The 18,584-nt window shown below is 40.2% G+C and overlaps 1 protein-coding gene across 5 annotated transcripts in view; it reads left to right on the forward strand.

The window, feature by feature from the left end:
• The first annotated feature begins 1,641 nt into the window (after positions 1-1,641).
• The window catches only part of THRAP3 (thyroid hormone receptor associated protein 3), a 74,787-nt gene continuing 57,844 nt past the window's right edge, over positions 1,642-18,584 (forward strand). For 2 of the 5 annotated variants that reach the window (XM_036847064.1, XM_036847074.1), the window contains exon 1: positions 1,642-3,098. The gene's annotated coding sequence lies outside the window, so the exon portion shown is untranslated. Of the gene's footprint in view, positions 3,099-3,172; positions 3,711-18,584 lie in introns of those variants that run through there. The other 3 variants (XM_036847040.1, XM_036847056.1, XM_036847051.1) reach the window with 3 other exon arrangements.

The raw sequence follows: 18,584 nt of genomic DNA on the forward strand, positions 1-18,584 counted from the left end.
CCTAAGTATCTTTTGAATCTGCTTACTTTTTTTCATCCCCACTGAAAACACAGTGGATCAAGCCACTGTGTCTTCTCATTTGAACTATTGTGATATACCTCCTAAATTGGTCTCTTCACTTTCATTCTAGTTTGCCCTAATCTAGTCTCACACTGAATAAGCCTTTAAAATAGGAATTTCATTTAATTGTTTAGGAAATTTATTTAATCCTTTTTTTTTTTTTTTTGGCCATGCTGTGCAGCATGCAGGATCTTAGTTCCCTGACCAGGGATTGAACCCATGCCCCCTGCAGTGGAAGCACGGAGTCTTAACCACTGGATCGCCAGGGAAGTCCCCCTATTTAATCCTTTAAAAAAGGAAATCTGAATCCCTCCCCTGCTTATACACCTTTCAATGGCTTCCCATTGCTCTGAGAGTAAAATCCAATATCCTCAACGTGGACTACCCAACCCAGCAGGACCTGACCTCACTAAGCTCACTGTGCTTTAGTTCCTGTTACACTCCAGAGTCAATAGTAGGCCTAACAATATTTAGGATGTGCCAAATTCCTTCAGGCCACAGGGCTTTCCCGTGTGTTGTTTCTTCTGTCTGGAATGAATGCTCTTCCCCAATTCTCAACCTAGTTAACTGTAAGTTTATCGGTCAGTTCCTCAGGGAAGCCTCCTCTGACCTTCAAGTCTAGGTCAGGACCTCGGGATTCTCTGTCAAGAATCAGCAAACTTTTTGTATAAGGGGCACATAATAAATACTTCAGGTTTTGCAGGTCATAGAGCATCGCAACTATTCAATTCAGGGTCATAGCAGCCATTGAAAATACATAAACAAATTTATGGATGCTGAACTTTGAATTTCATATATACTTCTCATGTGTCATGAAATATTAGTATTCTTTTGATTTTTTTCAACCATTTAAAAATGAAAAAACAATTCTTAGCTTCTGGCCATAAAAAAACTGGAGGTGGGCTAGCATTGGCCCGTAGGCCACAGTTTGCCAACCCTTATTCTGTGTTGTTTTATATATATATGTCTCATATAATTTCCTGTGTTGCCCTTATCACAAGTAGTAATTAATTATGCATGTGACAGACTCCTTAATGTTGTCTCTCCAGTTAGAATTAAGCTCTGTGAAGACAGGGACCACATTTATTTTGTTTACCATTTTCCTCCTGAGCTTCTAGCACAGGGCCTGGACCATAGTAGGTGCTCAACAAATGAATGGAGTGATAAGGTGTTCTTTTCCTTGAGAGGCACTCCAAACTTAGTGGAGAATACAGACGTATGCACAATTAATTAGGTAATGCTTATTGGAGAAAAGAGTTCAGTTTTCTGCAGGTTCAGTTTGAGATATCAGTGGGAAATCAGGGTATGGTGACAAACATCTGGAACTGAGTTGATGCTAAGACATAGATAAGGGAGTAAAATTCACAGAAGAGCTGCAAAAGCTACCTGAGTGTGCCAATCACTTAAGGAGAGAGGTCACTCAGGGAGAGAGGTTGAATGAGAAGAGAGAGAGGAGGCTGGAACTATGGGGTAAGTTTATGGGCTAGGGAAGGGGCAGAGGTAGGAGAAAGGTAAGAGATCGAACACAGAGGTGTTTTGGAAATAGAGTAATGACTATGTATTTTTGTATCTACCTAGTTTACCACCGTGTTCCTAGTATCTTGCACTAGGCATAGCCTATAGTAGACACTCAGAAAATCTGTGAATTGAAAATGAAATTGAAACAGAACCTCTCAAGAAGCACTACACAGCATGCAGCCTACAGGAAATGCTCAAAGAAAGAAAACAGTGTGGAAGGAATGCTGCTGAGGCCAGTAAGGGTGAGAGCTGATGTGGCACCATGTGAGATTTGAGTTGAGCCTAGTGAGTTTTTCTCGCAGGAAGAATAGATTCAATATTTTTTTTCACCTTTACTTTGTTTACTTTGTCCTGGGGATGCAGAAATCCATCAAAACTGATCTTTGTTCTAAAGAGCTCACAGTCTGGTGGGGAAGACAAACACAGTCCTTGATATATAAGATGGAAATGTACTGTGGGAGGACAGAGATGAGGAAGAGCTAGTAAACTTGGAAGGCTTCACAGAAGAGGTGACATTGGAGCTCAGTCTTAAAGCTTGGCGTTCAGTAGGGTAGGAATTCTAGCGCAAACCAGTCTGTGCAAAAACCTTGATAAATGCCGTGGTTGTCAGACTTCTATGTGCGTTAAGAATCACTGGAGAAGTCTGTTTATAATGCAGATTCCAAGGCTATACCTCCCGGGAAATTTCTGGTTCTATAGGTGAGGGCATCCACTTTAATAAGCTTTACAGGACCACACTCTTTAAAACCTCTTTATGTGCTCCCATTGTCGTTGGAGGTGGGGGGCAGCGGTGGCGGGAGATGAGGGTGGAGAGAGCTTTGCCCACCCGGGCTTCTGGGTCTCCATAGGAGCACACTGTCACAATAAAAACAAATTCATTTTGAGTCGCGCTTTCAGGGTAGTAGATGCTTTCGTGTGCCGTACTTTGTCGGAGTCCCGCAACAACTCTGTGGGGTAGAAATTAAGAGTCTCATTTCATAGGGGAGGAAACTGAGGCTCAGAGAGGGGAGATTTGCTCAAGGTCACGAAGCGAAAGGTGGCAGGGCAGAGACCGAAAGCCAGGCTAGCAGATTCCCAGCTCAGAGACTTTCCGGCTACGAAGGGAGGCCGCGAGTGGGTGGGGCTCAGGCCCTTGCTCCAGACTGCTTCCAAAATGGTGGGGGCCTTGGCGTCAGCAACGCCCCCGCCCCTTCCGTCCACCTCCCTGCTTCTTCCCCAGGCCACCCAGGCGGGGGGAGGGGATGGAACGGATCAGCCCACGTGACTGCCGACAACCTGGCGCGTGACGCAGAGCGGCGGGCCCGGCGCTCGCCTTGCCTTGTGGGAAACGTAGTTCCGTAGACCGTCAAGCTGGCCAGGAAGGCGGGACCTAGGACTACATTTCCCAGGAGGCCGCGGGGCGACGCCGCAGCTGACGCCGTCGGAGAGCTGGGACGCGGGGCGCGCTGTCGGGCGGGGGGCAGGTTCGGGCCGGTTGTGCCGTTGCGAGGCTGCTGCTGCGATCGCTGAGGTGGGCCCAGGTGAGTGAGGGCCTTTGATAGGAATTAGGGCAGCTCAGTCTGCTCCACTCGTTTCGTCTTTTATCTTTTCTCCGCGGCCGCTGGCTCAGGGCGCCCGGCAGGCCTGGCGCGGAGCCGCTCCCCCTCGCCTGCTCCTCGGCTTCTTCTGAGCGGGCCCTGCTCGCTCCGGCTCCTCCCCCTCCCCGCCCTTCAGGGCTTCCCCTCGCTCCGGCCTAGCTCCCGACGCTCAGGGCCGCGTTTTCTCCGGAGCACCCCCTATCCTTCTTTTTCTTGCATGCAAGCTGCCAGGGAGGGGCCTCCACCTCCTCTGTCTCCCCCCTTAGGCGGGTGAATCCTATTATTTGGATTTCTCCTTTTCCCGGAACTCTTGAGTGCCCTTCCCCCCAGCCTAATCTCCATTGGCCTGGATCTGTCTTCTTCTAGGGCGCATGTGGCTGGCACTCAGTAAATGTTGGTACCTCTTCCGTTCTTTTCTGCCTTGTGGCCAGAGGAGGTATAGTCCACATTTATCACGCACGGGAACATTGGTGAGCCCACTTTCATTTCTCTTACGCTGGAGGTGAGGCCGACTTGCGTTCCAGTAGTAATTGGCGTGTGTTCTGCCTGAATAAGGTAATTTCCTTCATCTCCCTTAGCACCTAAGCAACTTTTATCAGTTATTCTCTTTGCCTTTCTAAGTCTTAGGGATGGAGTATGGCGGCAGAAACTGGCGAGTAGCGCTGGTGCCCAGCAGTTGGAGCCGTCAGTGGTAGTTGAGTGTTTACGGGGAGGTTGTTCATTGGATTGAAGGAAAAGCCTCAGAGCGTGGTAGAGCCTGGCGGGAGAGAGCCGATGAAGCTTCTGGTGGCAGCGTAACGGAAGGATCCTGGAGCCAGCTGCCTGGGTTCAAGTTTTGGCTCTGCTAGCTTTTGGTTTCAGGTCGAGGAGCTTCACTTCCAGGTCCTTCAGTTTCCTTATCTGCAAAATAGCGGCAACACTGGTTATTTTATAGGGTAACTGTGAAGGTTAAATGAGGTAAATTGAAAACCGCTTAGCTCATTACCTACCATATATTAAGCACTATTATCATTATAGTCGCTTTTAGAATTTATAGGTTGTAGGCCCAGAGTGGAAAGGCACGTATCACACCATCTTTTTCTTCCCCTTTCAGATGGCCCTCCCTTTTCTTGTTTGTGGCAGTACTGTTTGTTGTAGTTTTTCCTGTTATCTAGACAGACTGATGTGTGTATCAAGCCTGTTAAAGAGCCAAAGCTGGCTGCTGCCATGAACAACTTGTGGAACAAACTGGGCTTAGTTTGTTCTCTACTGGGAAATTTGTTTTGTGAATTAGTATACACACTTTAGCAATATCAAAAGCAGTTTTTTTCTGCCGCCATTTAAGCTTGATTGTATTTTGTAGAAGAGTGGATTGAAGTTTCTGTTAGGAACTGTTTAACTAAAAGCCTTTACGTTCAATACAGTTCCATCTCTGCTTTTTACATCTCTTAGCACTAGTGAAAGATCTCCGGTTTTGGAGACTGGTGTTTTTAGTCTGCAGACTAGGTACAGTCCAATTCTAGCGGTGGTGGTGGTAATAGTAGTCATAGCAGCAGCAGTAGTAGTAGTTCTTTAGCATATTAGTTTAATAGCATAACTAGTACAGGTATTTTTTTTTATTAATTTATTTTTTATTTTTGGCTGCATTGGGTCTTCATTGCTGCGTGCGGGCTTTCTCTAGTTGTGGTGAGCGGGGGCTACTCTTCATTGTGGTGCGCAGGCTTCTCATCGCGCGGTGGCTTCTCTTGTTGTGGAGCACTGGCTCTAGGCACGCGGGCTTCAGTAGTTGTGGCACACGGGCTCAGTAGGTGTGGCTCGCGGGCTCTAGAGCGCAGGCTCAGTAGTTGTGGCGCACGGGCTTAGTTGCTCCGCGGCATGTGGGATCTTCCCGGACCAGGGATCAAACCCGCGTCCCCTGCGTTGGCAGGCGGATTCTTAACCACTGTGCCACCAGGGGAGTCCCCAGATTCACATTTTAAAATCGCTTTTGCCAAGGGTGTAGAAAATGGATTGTGGGGCTATCACTTAAGAGGCTATTGTACTGGTGTAGCCTGGAGATGATAGTTGCCTGAAGTAGGGAGATGGAGTGGAGATGCGTTGGTGGGAAGAAGCGGAGGGTTTTGAGATCAGGTAGTTTTAATATTCTCTAGAGCAAGACGTTCTTAGTACGGTCCATGGACTACAGGGAGCTCATGAACTCTAAAATTTTTGTGAGGGAAGTGCATTTTCTCAAAGGGTCATTACCTTCCATCATTCATTGGAATCTCAAAATTTAAGAACCAGTGCTGTAGGGTTTGTAATGCAGGTTTTTTGTTTTTTGTTTTTTGTTTTTGGCTGCGCCAGGTCTTAGTTGCTGCACATGGGCTCTTTGTGCAGGTTTATAACCCATAAAAAAGTAATTGCCCGTGGCTTACCAGGAGAGTTAAGAGGCATGGGTACCCTTCCTAAAAGATTGCCTTTTTTAAAAAATAAATTTATTTTATTTATTTATTTTTGGCTGCGTTGGGTCTTCATTGCTGCGTGCGGGCTTTCTCTAGTTGTGGCGAGTGGGCTTTTCATTGCAGTGCCTTCTACTGTTGCGGAGCACGGGCTCTAGGCGCAAGGGCTTCAGTAGTTGTGGCACGCGGGCTCAGTAGTTGTGGCTCATGGGCTCTAGAGCACAGGCTCAGTAGTTGTGGCAGAGAGGCTTAGTTGCTCCGTGGCATGTGGGATCTTCCCGGACCAGGGCTCGAACCCGTGTCCCTTGCATTGGCAGGCGGATTCTCAACCACTGCGCCACCAGGGAAGCCCAAGGTTGCCTTTCTTTAGGGAATCCTATTTTGTATGTTTTAAACCAAAGTTAAATGCTGTGCCACAGGAAAATCACCTTTTAGTTTCTTTTTCTCTCGGAGTTACGGGCCGATGCACATACTGAGGAAGCTAAACATTAGTGAGCTCAGTTTCACGAAAATCCTATCCATTCCTACTGTTTTCTTCCATTGGGTTTTGTTTACAGTTCCTATTTTAGTGGTAGAAGTGGAGTACCTTAGTGTGTGAAGAGTGAGATTGTTTTCTTCTTGCTTTCCTTCTAACAGTTAGGGGTTTCATATGTATGTTTATATATTTTGTAGTGTATTTTTCAGATGATAGTGTGTTACTGGAAGCATAGGGTGTGCTTTTTTCCACAGAGTTAGAGCTCTACCACTGAAAGAACCATGTATTTTTCTTTTCATGGCAGAGGTTGAAGACTGAAGGCTCATGGACTAAATCCAGTCGGCAGATGTGTTTTGTTTGGCTCACACAGTGTTGTAAATTTGAATTAGTTGTCAACAGTGAAAAACAGGGAGATTTCATGTAAAAATGTGGATTCAGGCTGTTTTGAAAAATCAGATCTGGCAGCCATGGACCTGTGTTTCTGCTTGCAGCAGCAATCTTTTATAGTTGGGCACGTCCTTATATCACCACTAAAAATTTTTTTTTCTGCTTTGGTGCTTTATTTCTTTCTTTTGTTTCTTCTTTAAAATAAAAAAGGAAATTTTAGATAACTTCAGAAGAGGGAGATGGAGCAGTGCAGTGGGGAGGGGAGGGTCCAAAACATTGAATTATTTTGTTTCCACACTAAAGAAACCCAAGGGCTTTTAGAAAGCAAAAGGCATTGATCTGACCCCTGCCCATGCCTTTTTAGCTGGCACACGTGTAGTGTCCTCATTTTTGTTCTGCCTGATTTGCTTTGTAGCATCTGGAATGCAGTAACTGCACAGCTTGGCTTGTTTCAGAAGATAGAAGGCCAAGCAAAAGAAGTTGCTGAATGTCTAATTAGAAGACTTTTGGTGCCTGTCCTGAGGCAAAAGTGTGTATATGTGTGTGTGTGTGTGTGTGTGTGTGTGTTTAATGTATGCGTTTGTGAAGTCCATCGCTTTGCTTTCAGAAATCCTGTGTGTTTTTTGGAGAGGTTCATAACTCAATTTTATTTTTGTCTATTTTAATAAAAAGGGCAGGATACATAAAGGATTTAAAAAAAAAATTATTTGGCTGCGCTGGGTCTTAGTTGCGGCGTGCAGGATCTTCATTGCTTTTAGTAGAGGCATGTGGGATCTAGTTCCCTGACTAGGGATTGAACCCGGACCCCCTGCATTGGGAGCATGGAGTCTTAGCCACTGGACCACCGGGGAAGTCCCTACAGAAAGGATTGATAGAGGAAGTCATAGAGGTGAGACTGCTTTCTGAAGTTACCGTAGAGATTTCTTCACTCCAGGACCCTCCACTGTATCAGGGTTTCCCGGAAGATGATCGCATTGTATCTAAAGGATGTGTCCTATGTGTTCTAGAGTCTTGACTAAAACCTTTGGCTACCAGACTATGGGCTATCAGAAAAAAACTTTAAAAATGAAGGAGATTGAGGAAGTTGGTCAGGCGCCAGAGTGGGGTTGCCCAATAAAGAAAAAGAATTGGGTAAATTTTTTAATGTAAAAAAAATTCTTGTTTCAGGTGTAATAAAGTTATCCTTTACAAAGCCTTTTTTTTGGCTGCACAGCACGCGGAGTGTGGGATCTTAGTTTCCCGACCAGGGAGACCAGGGATCAAACCCCGCGCCCCCTGCAGTGGAAGGAGTCCTAAGCACTGGACCTCCAGGGAAGTCCCACTCTGGCAGTTTTGATGTCCCTTTGTATGCATGTATCACATTGGAAAGTGTTCTGAGAGAGGCTTTCCTTGACGACCTTATCTATAATGGTACTCTGATCATTAGCCAATACCCCTCCCCAACCCCGCGTTATTACTATGGGACATTACATTATTTATTTTTCATCTGTTGTGTCTTCACCTCTTTAGAGAGTGAAGCAGGGATTTGTTTGATTCACTGCTGAATCCCTACACTTAGGACATTCTCTGTTAAATAGAAGAGGCTTAGTAAATATTGAGAGAAAGGATGAATTAATATGGGAATAAATAGATGGCTGACTGGGTGGCAGTCTCTGGAAGTGCTCCCACTATCGAGTTCTAGCTTACTCAGATTCTGTTAAGCTACCTGTTGAAAATAATTTGTATGGCGGTTGGTGAGGAGATTGCCAAGGGGCAGGAGGGTACTTACTGGAGTGATAAAAGTATTCTATTGTTGGGTTGGTGTTTACATAGTATATTTTGTCAAAACTCACTGAACTGTATCTTTAAAATGTGTACATCTATTATATATGAGTTATAATAATTTATAAAAATTTGTATTAAAAACTCATTCTCTAAAGGCTGTTCTGTAAAACTGAGGTAACTCTGTAGGTAGGCTGTGGTAATGATTGTTTTCCTTGAATTTTTGGTAAGTTTAGCCAAGTATAGGTGGGACAGGAGGTTTTAAAATACTCTGGAGTGAGGAGGTGCCTCAGGCATTATGAGGGAAGGAGGCTAAGCTGGCCAGGCTCTGAATAGCCCACCCCCATTTCAGTCTGAGGTGCTGCATTGATATTTTGTACTTTGGGGTTTGGTAGGGGATATTTTCTGTTCCACTTTTAGCAGAATATTTTCAGCTGCAGTGTTCATTTAATAGGGCATGGTCATAGAGTTATATGATCTGTGGTACCTAGAGACCTTGGAATGAGATGAGAAATGGAAGTCCTTGTTTCTTACCAGTTTTTTGTTGTTTTTAATTAAACTGGGACCTTGGGGCAAGTTGCTTAACCCTTCAGTGTATCTGTTCAATTTCAGATGGAGATGGAAATCTCTTACCTACCTCCAGCAAGGGTTATTGTGATGGCTAGATGATTAGCCCAGTGCCAGGGCACATAGTAGGGATTCAACAAATTAATTTTATTATATATGGAAGATGGATTGCTTGTTAGCTACTTGGGAAAGGGAAGTAGTTATATGGCACTAAATCTGAAAGGACAGTGAGAAACACCCAGAGCCCTCAACTGATAGCATATGGAAAGTGCTGAGTACATGATTAAGTTGGTATTTCAAGATTGTGAGGGAAGGATGACTTAATTATTCAATAAACAGCTCTGGAACAGTTGGCTAACCTTTTTGAAAATTACGTTAACTTGAAAGAATAAATCACGTGAAAATGAGAGATACAGATTAAATCAAAAATGAAGTACCATTTTTTCCCTCAGATCTCCATCATGATAAAAAAAACAATATGACGGCTATTGTTGGTGAGGGTGTGGGAAAATGGACATTCTCAAGTACTCCTGGTAGCAATATAAGGTGCTGTAGCTGTTCCGGAGAACAACACAATGTACCTGTGCTTTTAGGAATATACCATAAGGAAATAATTGCACAGGTCCTTAAAGATAAGGATAATCATTACAGTGTTATGTTAAGTGAAAAATTAAAGGCAACCTAAATGTACAACACTAGGGAACTGCTTATGTTATAGCATGTGTGTACAGTGGAATGCTAGGTAGAAAAGAGATGTAGATTGGAGCACCATATTTGTTGACACAATACAATGTGTAGAAAAATGCCCAGAATTGATCCTTTTGTTCTGTTCAAAAGCCTTTCTGACTCTCCATTTCCTCCTTAGTCAGTGTTTATTAAGCATGTACTGAGCTTTAGATTCTGTTGGGGAAAAATTACCTTAAATATGCGGTCTGTGGTCTAGATCTGCACAGTTCATTTTGGTAGCCACTAGCCAAATCTGGCTAGCTCACTTTGAGTTAATTAAAATTAAATACTTAGTATATTTACTTAGTATGGTTTTCACACTAGCCATATTTCAGGTGGTCAGTAGCAGCAACATGTGAATGGTGGCTGCTATTTTGAGTAGCATAGATTTGGAACATTTTCCTTATCTCAGAAAGTTCTGTTAGCGTGGATCTAGATTGTCTTTTCATGTTTTTGTCAGCATTGCTTCTGCATATGATAGGTGGGGCCTCATAGTAGTTGCAGTTTTCTCCCCTTTACAAAAGAATTTTGGACTTTCCTTTGGCTATCATTTATGCATCACCATTTTCATAATATTTAAACTCTTTTCACCTCTTAGCCCACAATGGGTTTGTTCAGAATGCAGAGAGAATGCTACCTATGTGGCCAAAGGGGAAAACATGGGGACAATTTTGCTAAACCTCCTAGTTCTGGATTAGAATTTTTTTAAACCTATTAGAGTTTCTGTTCTTCACTTTAAAAACAACTGAGCAGGAACTGGAATTGAGATTCATGCATGGATTGTTTTTGACATTGTTTGGCTTTTCGTTTTTTGGGGAAAGAAGGCATTAAATACTTATTAAATGTCTACTAAGTGCTAGGCATTTACTAAAATGAAAATAATGTGGTATACAGATCTTTACTAATTGATGTACTTTTGGGATTTAATTTCTGTCCAGGTTAGTTATTTTTTAGAAGTGGATGGATTTATTGCTTAAATCAGGGCTTCAAATATTGCCTTCAGAATATTGGTTATTTATGTTGGATGAGCTAAATCTTAATTTGTTATTTTGGGGCTAGGGTAGGCAAATATATTCCCACTGTGTTAGTGTTATTACAGTTGTGATGATCTCATTGAATGTGGCTAAAATGAACTTTTAGAAGATTTAGTGTAAGTTGGCTTTTACATTCTCTCATCTCTTTAGGCTCGTGTTTCTCTTATACTGGGTAGGTTAGTTGCTCTGCATCAAGTGTTTTTCGTAGGGATGAAAATTTCTTTGATTTTTTTTTCCTCCAGTGTTTTATTATGAAAGATTTCAAGCATGCAGGAAAGTTGAAAGAATTGTACAGTGAGTACCCATATGCCTGCCACCTAGATTCTACATTTGTTAGCATTTTGCTATGTTTACTTTATCACATATCTTTATACTCATCACTCCACCGTATTTTTTTTCCAGGTTTTTTTGTTGTGGCTAAATATACAGAACATAAAACTTACCATGATAATAATTTTTAAGTGTGCAGTTCAGTGGTATTAAGTACATTCACTGTTGTGCAGCCATCATCACTGTTCATCTCCAGAATGTTTCATCTTGCAAAATCGATACTTTATACCCCATTAAATAGTCAGTCCCCATTCTCCCTTCCATCCCCAGCCTCTGACAACCATCATTCTACTTTGTCTCTTAGGTTTAGACTGCTCTAAGTACCTCATATAAGGGGAATCAAAGAGTATTTGTCTTTTTGTGACTAGGTCACTTCAGTTAGCATAACGTCCTCAAGGTTCATCCATGTTGTAACATGTCAGAATTTCCCTTCATAATATTCCATTGTATGTAGGTATATACCACATTTTGCTTATCCATTTATCCATTAGTCAGACACTTGGGTTGTTTCCACGTTTTAGCTATTGTTAATAATGCTGCTGTTAACCTAGGTGTACAAATATCTCTTCAAGACCTCGCTTTCAGTCCTTTTGAGTATATACCCAGAAGTGGAATTGCTGGATCATATGGTAATTCTGTGTTTAGTTTTTTGAGGAACTGCCATTCTCTGCTGTTTTCCACAGTGGCTGCACCATTTACATTCCCAGCTACAGCTCCAATTTTTCCACATCCTCACCAGCATTTCCTCCCTCCCTCCCTCCCTCCTTCCCTCCGTTCCTTCCTTCCTCTTTTCTTTTTTTTTTAAATAGTAGCCATTCTAATGGGTGTGGGGTAGCTTTGGTTAGCATTTCCCTATTGATTAGTGATGTCCTCTTTTCATATGCTGTGGACCATTTGTATATCTTCTTTTGAGAAATATTTGTTCAAGTCCTTTGCCCATTTCCTTATTTTTTTTGAAGCATTTTAAAGTAAGTTGCAGAAATCAGTACATTTTATATTTAAACGCTTCAACATGCATATCATTAGCTAGAGTTCAATATTTATGATTGAACTCTTATGAGTCTCTTTGGGGGAGGACAGGGAGGTACAATTTACACACCTAAATGTGACCATCATTTCTTTAATTTATACGTGCTTGGATAGAGAGATTTTGAGTGCCAGTTCTTAGCTGGAATAGTTCCCTTTCCTCTGATTTAATGATGTTTGTCTCAAGTTAGATTTACTTTTGTCAAATTAATATTGTGACCATATAATTTATCTTTTTGAACCAGGACACTATTGAGAGAGGGGATGCTATTAATACACTGGGACAGCAAGTGTAAACTGACTATCTTGAGCAAACCTGGATATAAGGTCAACCTAAATATTAAAGAAGAACTTTTATAGATTGAGATATTTTTCAAAGTAAATGCTTATTTAAGCACTTTACATGCATTATCTCATTTAATCCTGTATTTTACAGGGTAAGTGAAGAGTTTCTTGTTTTACAAATGATAAAGTTGAGGCATAAGAGATTAATTTAGGAAGAGATAAGATTTGAACCTAGGTCTGACTCTAAACTTCCACTCTTAGCATCTGCTATATTGCTCAGAGTAAGGGTCCAGGGAGTGGATTGACCAGTAAATTAGGAGAGTCCTCACATAACAGAACATCCCATTTTGTTATTGTCATGCTTATTAGATCCAGAGTTAAATTATTTAAATTTCTCTTCAAGAATAAATGGACTTGAATCTACCAGCCGACTGCAGAGGCTTTTTGATTCGCCTTGCTGCAAATAGAATGACAGAAGATGTATTTCAGAATCAATAATATTTGCCTAGCTTTTTTTTTTTTTTTTTTGGCCGCTCAGCACGGCTTGTGGGATTTTAGTTCCCTGACCAAGGATTGAACCCGGGCCCTCAGCAGTGAGAGTGCAGAGTCCTAACCACTGGACCCCCAGGGAACTCCCTTGCCTAGCTTTTTGTGTCTTTCCATCTTTAAAATGAAAATACGCCTTCCTTCCTACCTTCCTTATTTTGAGAGAATTACAGTATATATATTTTGACACTAATATAAAGAATACATGAAAAATTGTATAGTTCAGTATCTTATGCAACTTAGCATAGTCACATGCCGTAATTTCTTTTATTACTAAATGGTTATTAAATGGTTTGGATATGTAAAAGTGATGAAAATCCTATCTCACGTAAGTTTAGGCACAAATAGAATTAGTCTAGGGCTGTTTTTTTTTTTCCTTGTGCTGTTTTGACAGTTGAATGAACAGTGTTAGTTGAGCACTAGAAATTCTCAGATGTAATTGTTTTGAATGTCATTTGAGTTTAGCCACTGCAGTGAACCATCTCTTCAACAAATTGTTGGACTCTTGGTTCAGAAGCAGTGGATCCAAAATTCATTGAAAGAACGATACATAGAGTGTCATTTAATTATTGCAAATGCTTTGTCATATCATTTATTATCATTTTTTAGTATTTTTGAAACATCTTCTCTTTGAGAGAAGGCAGCTTAATGAAAAAAATTTTAACATGGTTAGCCCAAAGAGCAGCTTCCTGATAAAATCTGGTACCTGCCCTGACCATTAATGTGTTGAGGTATTTTCATACATGAGCCATGAATGTAAATCAAAGGTTAACTGTTTAATTTTGAAGTTGTCAACTAGCATTGCTGGGGTTTTTAGGAAACTAAGATTTTATGTGCTGGTCAAAAGTATACATAAGCTGTAACTTAAGTTCCAGATATAATATGTATATATAATATTATAACAATGTGTTATTCCATCTGGAATCTTGAGCTTTCCCTTCTCACCTGATCTTATTCTGGTAACTAATCCTAGAGCTGTGAACAAGAAATAGGAGGTGCTTTCTGAGGAGAGGCTCTTTGGTTTCCTTGTTCTGTATTAAATATCATTGCAGAGCTGTAGGGATACAGGCTTTGTCTTCTGTATTGTTCATCCTCCTGCCTTTACTCCTTTTACTGTGTAGGAAAACATTGTTCAAATCAAAATTGTACGTCCTGGATACACTTTTTTTTTTTTTTTTTTCCTGGATACACTTTTTGGATGCATTATGTGTACAAAACTCAGCCTTTTGTATAGTAACTCATGAATAATCTAGTTTTCTGTAGAAAATATTCACAACTTTTTCTTGACTATGTTTCTTTTTTTCTTTTTTTGGCTGCGCTGTGCGGCATGTGGGATCTTAGTTCCCTGATCAGGGATCAAACCCGTGCGCTCGGCATTGAGAGCGCGGAGTCTTAACCACTGGACCGCCAGGAAGTCCCTTGACTGTATTTCTTGATACAAGTTATATAGCATTTAGTGTAATTTTGTTTTCTCCCTGAGTAGTCAGCACCTGAATTGGACCCAATGTGGAATTAAACAAAATGCTAGGGATTTAGCCGGATCTCTACTTTGCATTGGACAGGTATTTGAGTATCAGCTAAGTTTTTTTAAAGGTGATTCTGGAAATGGAAATATCTTTAAGGATTTAATTTGTTGTTTGGTGGTTATGTAAGCATGTTACTGGGGGAAAAAGCCTTAATGTAAGTATAAAATCTTGATTCACTACTGAAACAATTTGGGAAAATAAAATTCTCATTGTTGAGGCTATCCACCGTTATCCTTTCCCTTCCAACTTTCTTGTTTTTATTTTTCAAACTGCTCTTTTAGAATACAGTGTGCTATGTGCTTTACATACATTGATTCGTTTAATCCTATGATAATTTTATAAGATCAGTGTATCTGTTTTTTGATATGAGAAACTTAGTAAGATTACACACCTTGTTCAGGCCTGCACAGTAGTGGAGTCAGGATTCTAATCCATGTCGGTCACATTTGCAAAATTCTTACTCTTAATCAGTCTGCCTGTATTCAACATACTTTCTTTTCTTTGTTTCTTTCTTTTTTTTTTTTTTAAGAAAGGATTATTTTATTTTATTTTTGGCTGTGCTGCACAGCTTGCGGAATCTTAGTTCCCCAGCCAGGGATGGAACCCGTGCCCCCTGCAATGGAAGCGCAGAGTCCTAACCATTGGACTGCCAGGGAATTCCCCTCAACATACACTTTCATATGCTTGTCCTTCAATGTGGAGTTGTTTCTTTGATTTAACCTTAAGAGCATTGCTTGATGAGTCCTATTTCAGTCTTTGGAAGTTGTTTGCAAAAGTTTAAATGTGTGTGGCCAAGAAGCTTATGAGGTACGTGGGAATGCTTGTACTTTTCTGTCACTATTATAGAGAGTTATATTAATCCTTTTTTCCTCTAGAGAGGGACTGAGAAAGTCTCAGTGTCTCAAGTGAGCACAACAACAGTGTTCAGCGTTGTACAGCATTTTTTTTCATGGTTTTAAAGTATGCAATCTGAAGACATGTAGGAAGTACAAAGAATAATACTGTATAACTGGTGCCCATGTATTGACTGTTTAAGAGATCAATTTAATAAATTTAAGAAATAAAGCTTTACCACCATAGCTAAGTCTTCTAGAATTGTTCTCCCCTTCTCCCCCAACTCTCTTCTAACTTGGTGTTTATGATACCTATGCATTTTTCTAGACTTCTATTAAAAATGTATGCTTTTGTAAACAAAATATAGTATTTTTGTGTTTTTAAACTTCATGTAAATTGTTCAATACCAACTGATACCAAGAAGTTCTTGTTTCTTTTTTTTTTTAGCGTTCTTTTTCCTTTTTTTGTTGTTGCTTTTTTGTAGCTTTTTTTTTTTAATGTTTATTTATTTATTTTTGGCTGCGTCGGGTTTTCGTTGCGGCGTGTGGGCTTCCCTCTAGTTGCGGTGTGCAGGCTCCCGAGTGTGTGGGCTCTGTAGCTGCGGCACGGGGGCTTAGTTTCCCCTCAGCCTGTGGGATCCTAGTTCCCTGACCAGGGATTGAACCCGCGTCCCCTGCATTGGAAGGCAGATTCTTAACCACCGGACCACCAGGGAAGTCCCTAGCTCTTGATTCTTGATACCAAGAATTTGTTTTTGTAACTTGTTTTTCTGCTCAGGCTTCTGTTTGTGGGATTCATTCATGGTATATGTGTTCTTCATTTTCACTCTTTTATAGTATTCATTGTGTGAAAGTGCCAGTTTTTATTTATCCAGTTTGTACTGTATCCTGTTTGTACTCGGAGAGTGCTGCCAAGAATATTCTTGTATATATTTTCTACTGACTTGAGAGAATTTCTCTAGGGTTTATACCTAAAACTGGAATTTCTGGTTCACGGTATATGCACATCTTTAACTATCACATTATTCTCCAGAGGAATTATACCAGTTTGTACTCCCAATACATGCATTTCTGTTGCTGTACATCTTAATGGCACATGATGTCGTTAGACTTTAAAATTTTTTGCCATTCTTGTGAGTATGAAATATTTTATTATAGTTTTAAATTGTATTTCTCTGATTAGTAGTGAAAATGAATATCTTTGCATATGTATATTAGCCATATAGGTTTCTTCTTTTTTTAATTGATCATCCCCTTAGCCCACTTTATTTTTAGCATTTATCATCACTTGACATAACATATAGTTACTTGAGTGTATGTCTTGCCCCACCAATCACAAGATGAGAGACTTTCTCCTTTTGTCAGTGTTGTGTCTCTAGTGCCAAGGACAGTGCCTGGCATACGTAAGTGTTTAATAAGTATTTAATAAATTAATCTTTTTTTTATCTGAACAATTGAGTTTTTTGCCTTTTTTATTGATTTGTAGAAGTTCTTTATATAGAGTCTGAACTCTAATCCTTTGTTAATATGTATTGCAAATATACTCTCCTAGTATGTGGTTTCGTTTTGATTTTCTAAAGCATATAGACATATTTATCAATCTTTACGTCTATGGTTTATACTTATAACTTGTTTCAAATCCTCTATCCGGAATTTGTACAAATATTCTCCTATATTTTCTTCTAAATGTTTTAAAGCTTTTCACATTTAATGTTTGTTTATATGCTTTTTTTTTCTTTTAAGTCCACTTGGAGTTTATTTTTTGTGATGTGAGGTAGGGGTCAGTGGTGAGCAGTTACTTTGCTTATAAATGTTTTGGAAATAAGATGCATTTTGTGAGAAACTCTGTACTTAGGAGTGGTGAGGTGGCCTAGGGATTTTGGCATTTTCTGGGAAGAAGAGGTTTGCATCCCTAAAGATGTTTGTAAATTGATGTTGGGTTAACGTCAGCAAATTTACAAAGCAGTTGCAAATTTATTTCTAGAATTAGCAGAACCAGAATACATGTGGACATTTTGGGTAGAGTTCCAAAATTGCTGATAAGACTATTTCTTAGTTTGTTTGAAAATAAGTTTTAATTTGGCAGTACTCTGGGAAGTAGTTTTGACCTTTGTGTCAAACCTAGTAGCTTCTTCCAATTTGTAATTTAAAAAGGAAAAATAAGAAAAAAAAATCTCTGAAGGTGAATGTACTTTAGTAGGTTCTCCAGCATGACATGATCATATCCAAATTTGTTGCTAGAATAATGTCACAAATATTTGTAACAGATTATTTTGGCATCAAATTTAGTCTCTTTCCTGTTGCTTGTTTACAGATGAGAGGAAATGTGACTCATTTAGAAGTTGGTTATCCTGGTCTGATGCTCTGGGTTAAATGGGTTAATCAAATTACTGTTTTGCATAAATTTTTTTAGTGAAAGTAAGCAGTTGTGGAAGATAATACTCTGAATGTACCATCCACTTTTCCAACTCTGAAATTAAGTTTTTTGGGAATTCCCTGGTGGTCCAGTGGTTAGCACTTGCTGCTTTCACTGCCGTGGCCTAGGTTCAATCCCTGGTCAGGGAACTAAGATCCGTAAGCCACATAGCACGGCCAAAAAATAAATAAATAAAATAAAATTAAGAGTTTTTTTGTGGATTGAAATTTCCTTTCAAATAGGCCTTTAGTGAATTAGATTTATTTTTATTTAGCATCTCCCTGTAGCTTCCAGTAGTGTAAATTTAAGGCAAATAATAGATTATTTAGGGAAGACAGATTTCATAAAGCACATTTAAAAATTTTTTTCCTGTTAGATAATAAGTAATTGGGAAGAAAAGTGAGAAATTAGAGCAGAGTGGATGAAGTTTGTGGTTTAAGGTTCTTTAACAGGTAAAAGGTAGCATGATGATGTGGAAAGAACTGGGACACACTGAGAGCTAAGGGCCTTTAGCTCTAGTTTTGCCTCATCTTCTTGGGCAAATCTCTTCCTTTATCTGGGTTCAGTTTTCCTTCTGTAAAAACTAGGGTTGTATTAGATAATGATCTCTAAGAGTGCTTCCAGTTCCTAATGCTTTGTGACTCTAATTCTAGTGAGATTTGTCCATAACTCTGATATGCTCCTGGGTCAGATTGGAGTGGATCATGGTCTCTTAATCACACGACTCTCTGCTCTTTGATTAAAGCTAGCTGTAGACTGACTCAGGGCTGCACACCCTATACATGATCTGATGATAATGAACTTTCTCTTTATTCTCCTAGTGCTAGGAGAAATAACAAATAGTTATTTACAAGTAACTATTTCAGTGAGGTGTAGAAACAGAGCCATAAAAGTTATAAACGTAGGTTGGAAGTTGTATTAATACCTTGGTGTTGGCAGATAATGATAATACTGAGCAGAGATAAACTGCTCTGTTGATTTATAAGAACCTTAAAAGGGCACAGATTTTTTGATTCATCTTTGTGCTTTCCATAGTGCCCAGTGAAGGAAATTAACAATTGTTTATTACTATTATTTGAGTCCTTGCTATATTACTGTGC

This window comes from Balaenoptera musculus, chromosome 1 (assembly GCF_009873245.2).
Source record: "Balaenoptera musculus isolate JJ_BM4_2016_0621 chromosome 1, mBalMus1.pri.v3, whole genome shotgun sequence".
NCBI classification, from domain to species: Eukaryota; Metazoa; Chordata; class Mammalia; order Artiodactyla; family Balaenopteridae; genus Balaenoptera; species Balaenoptera musculus.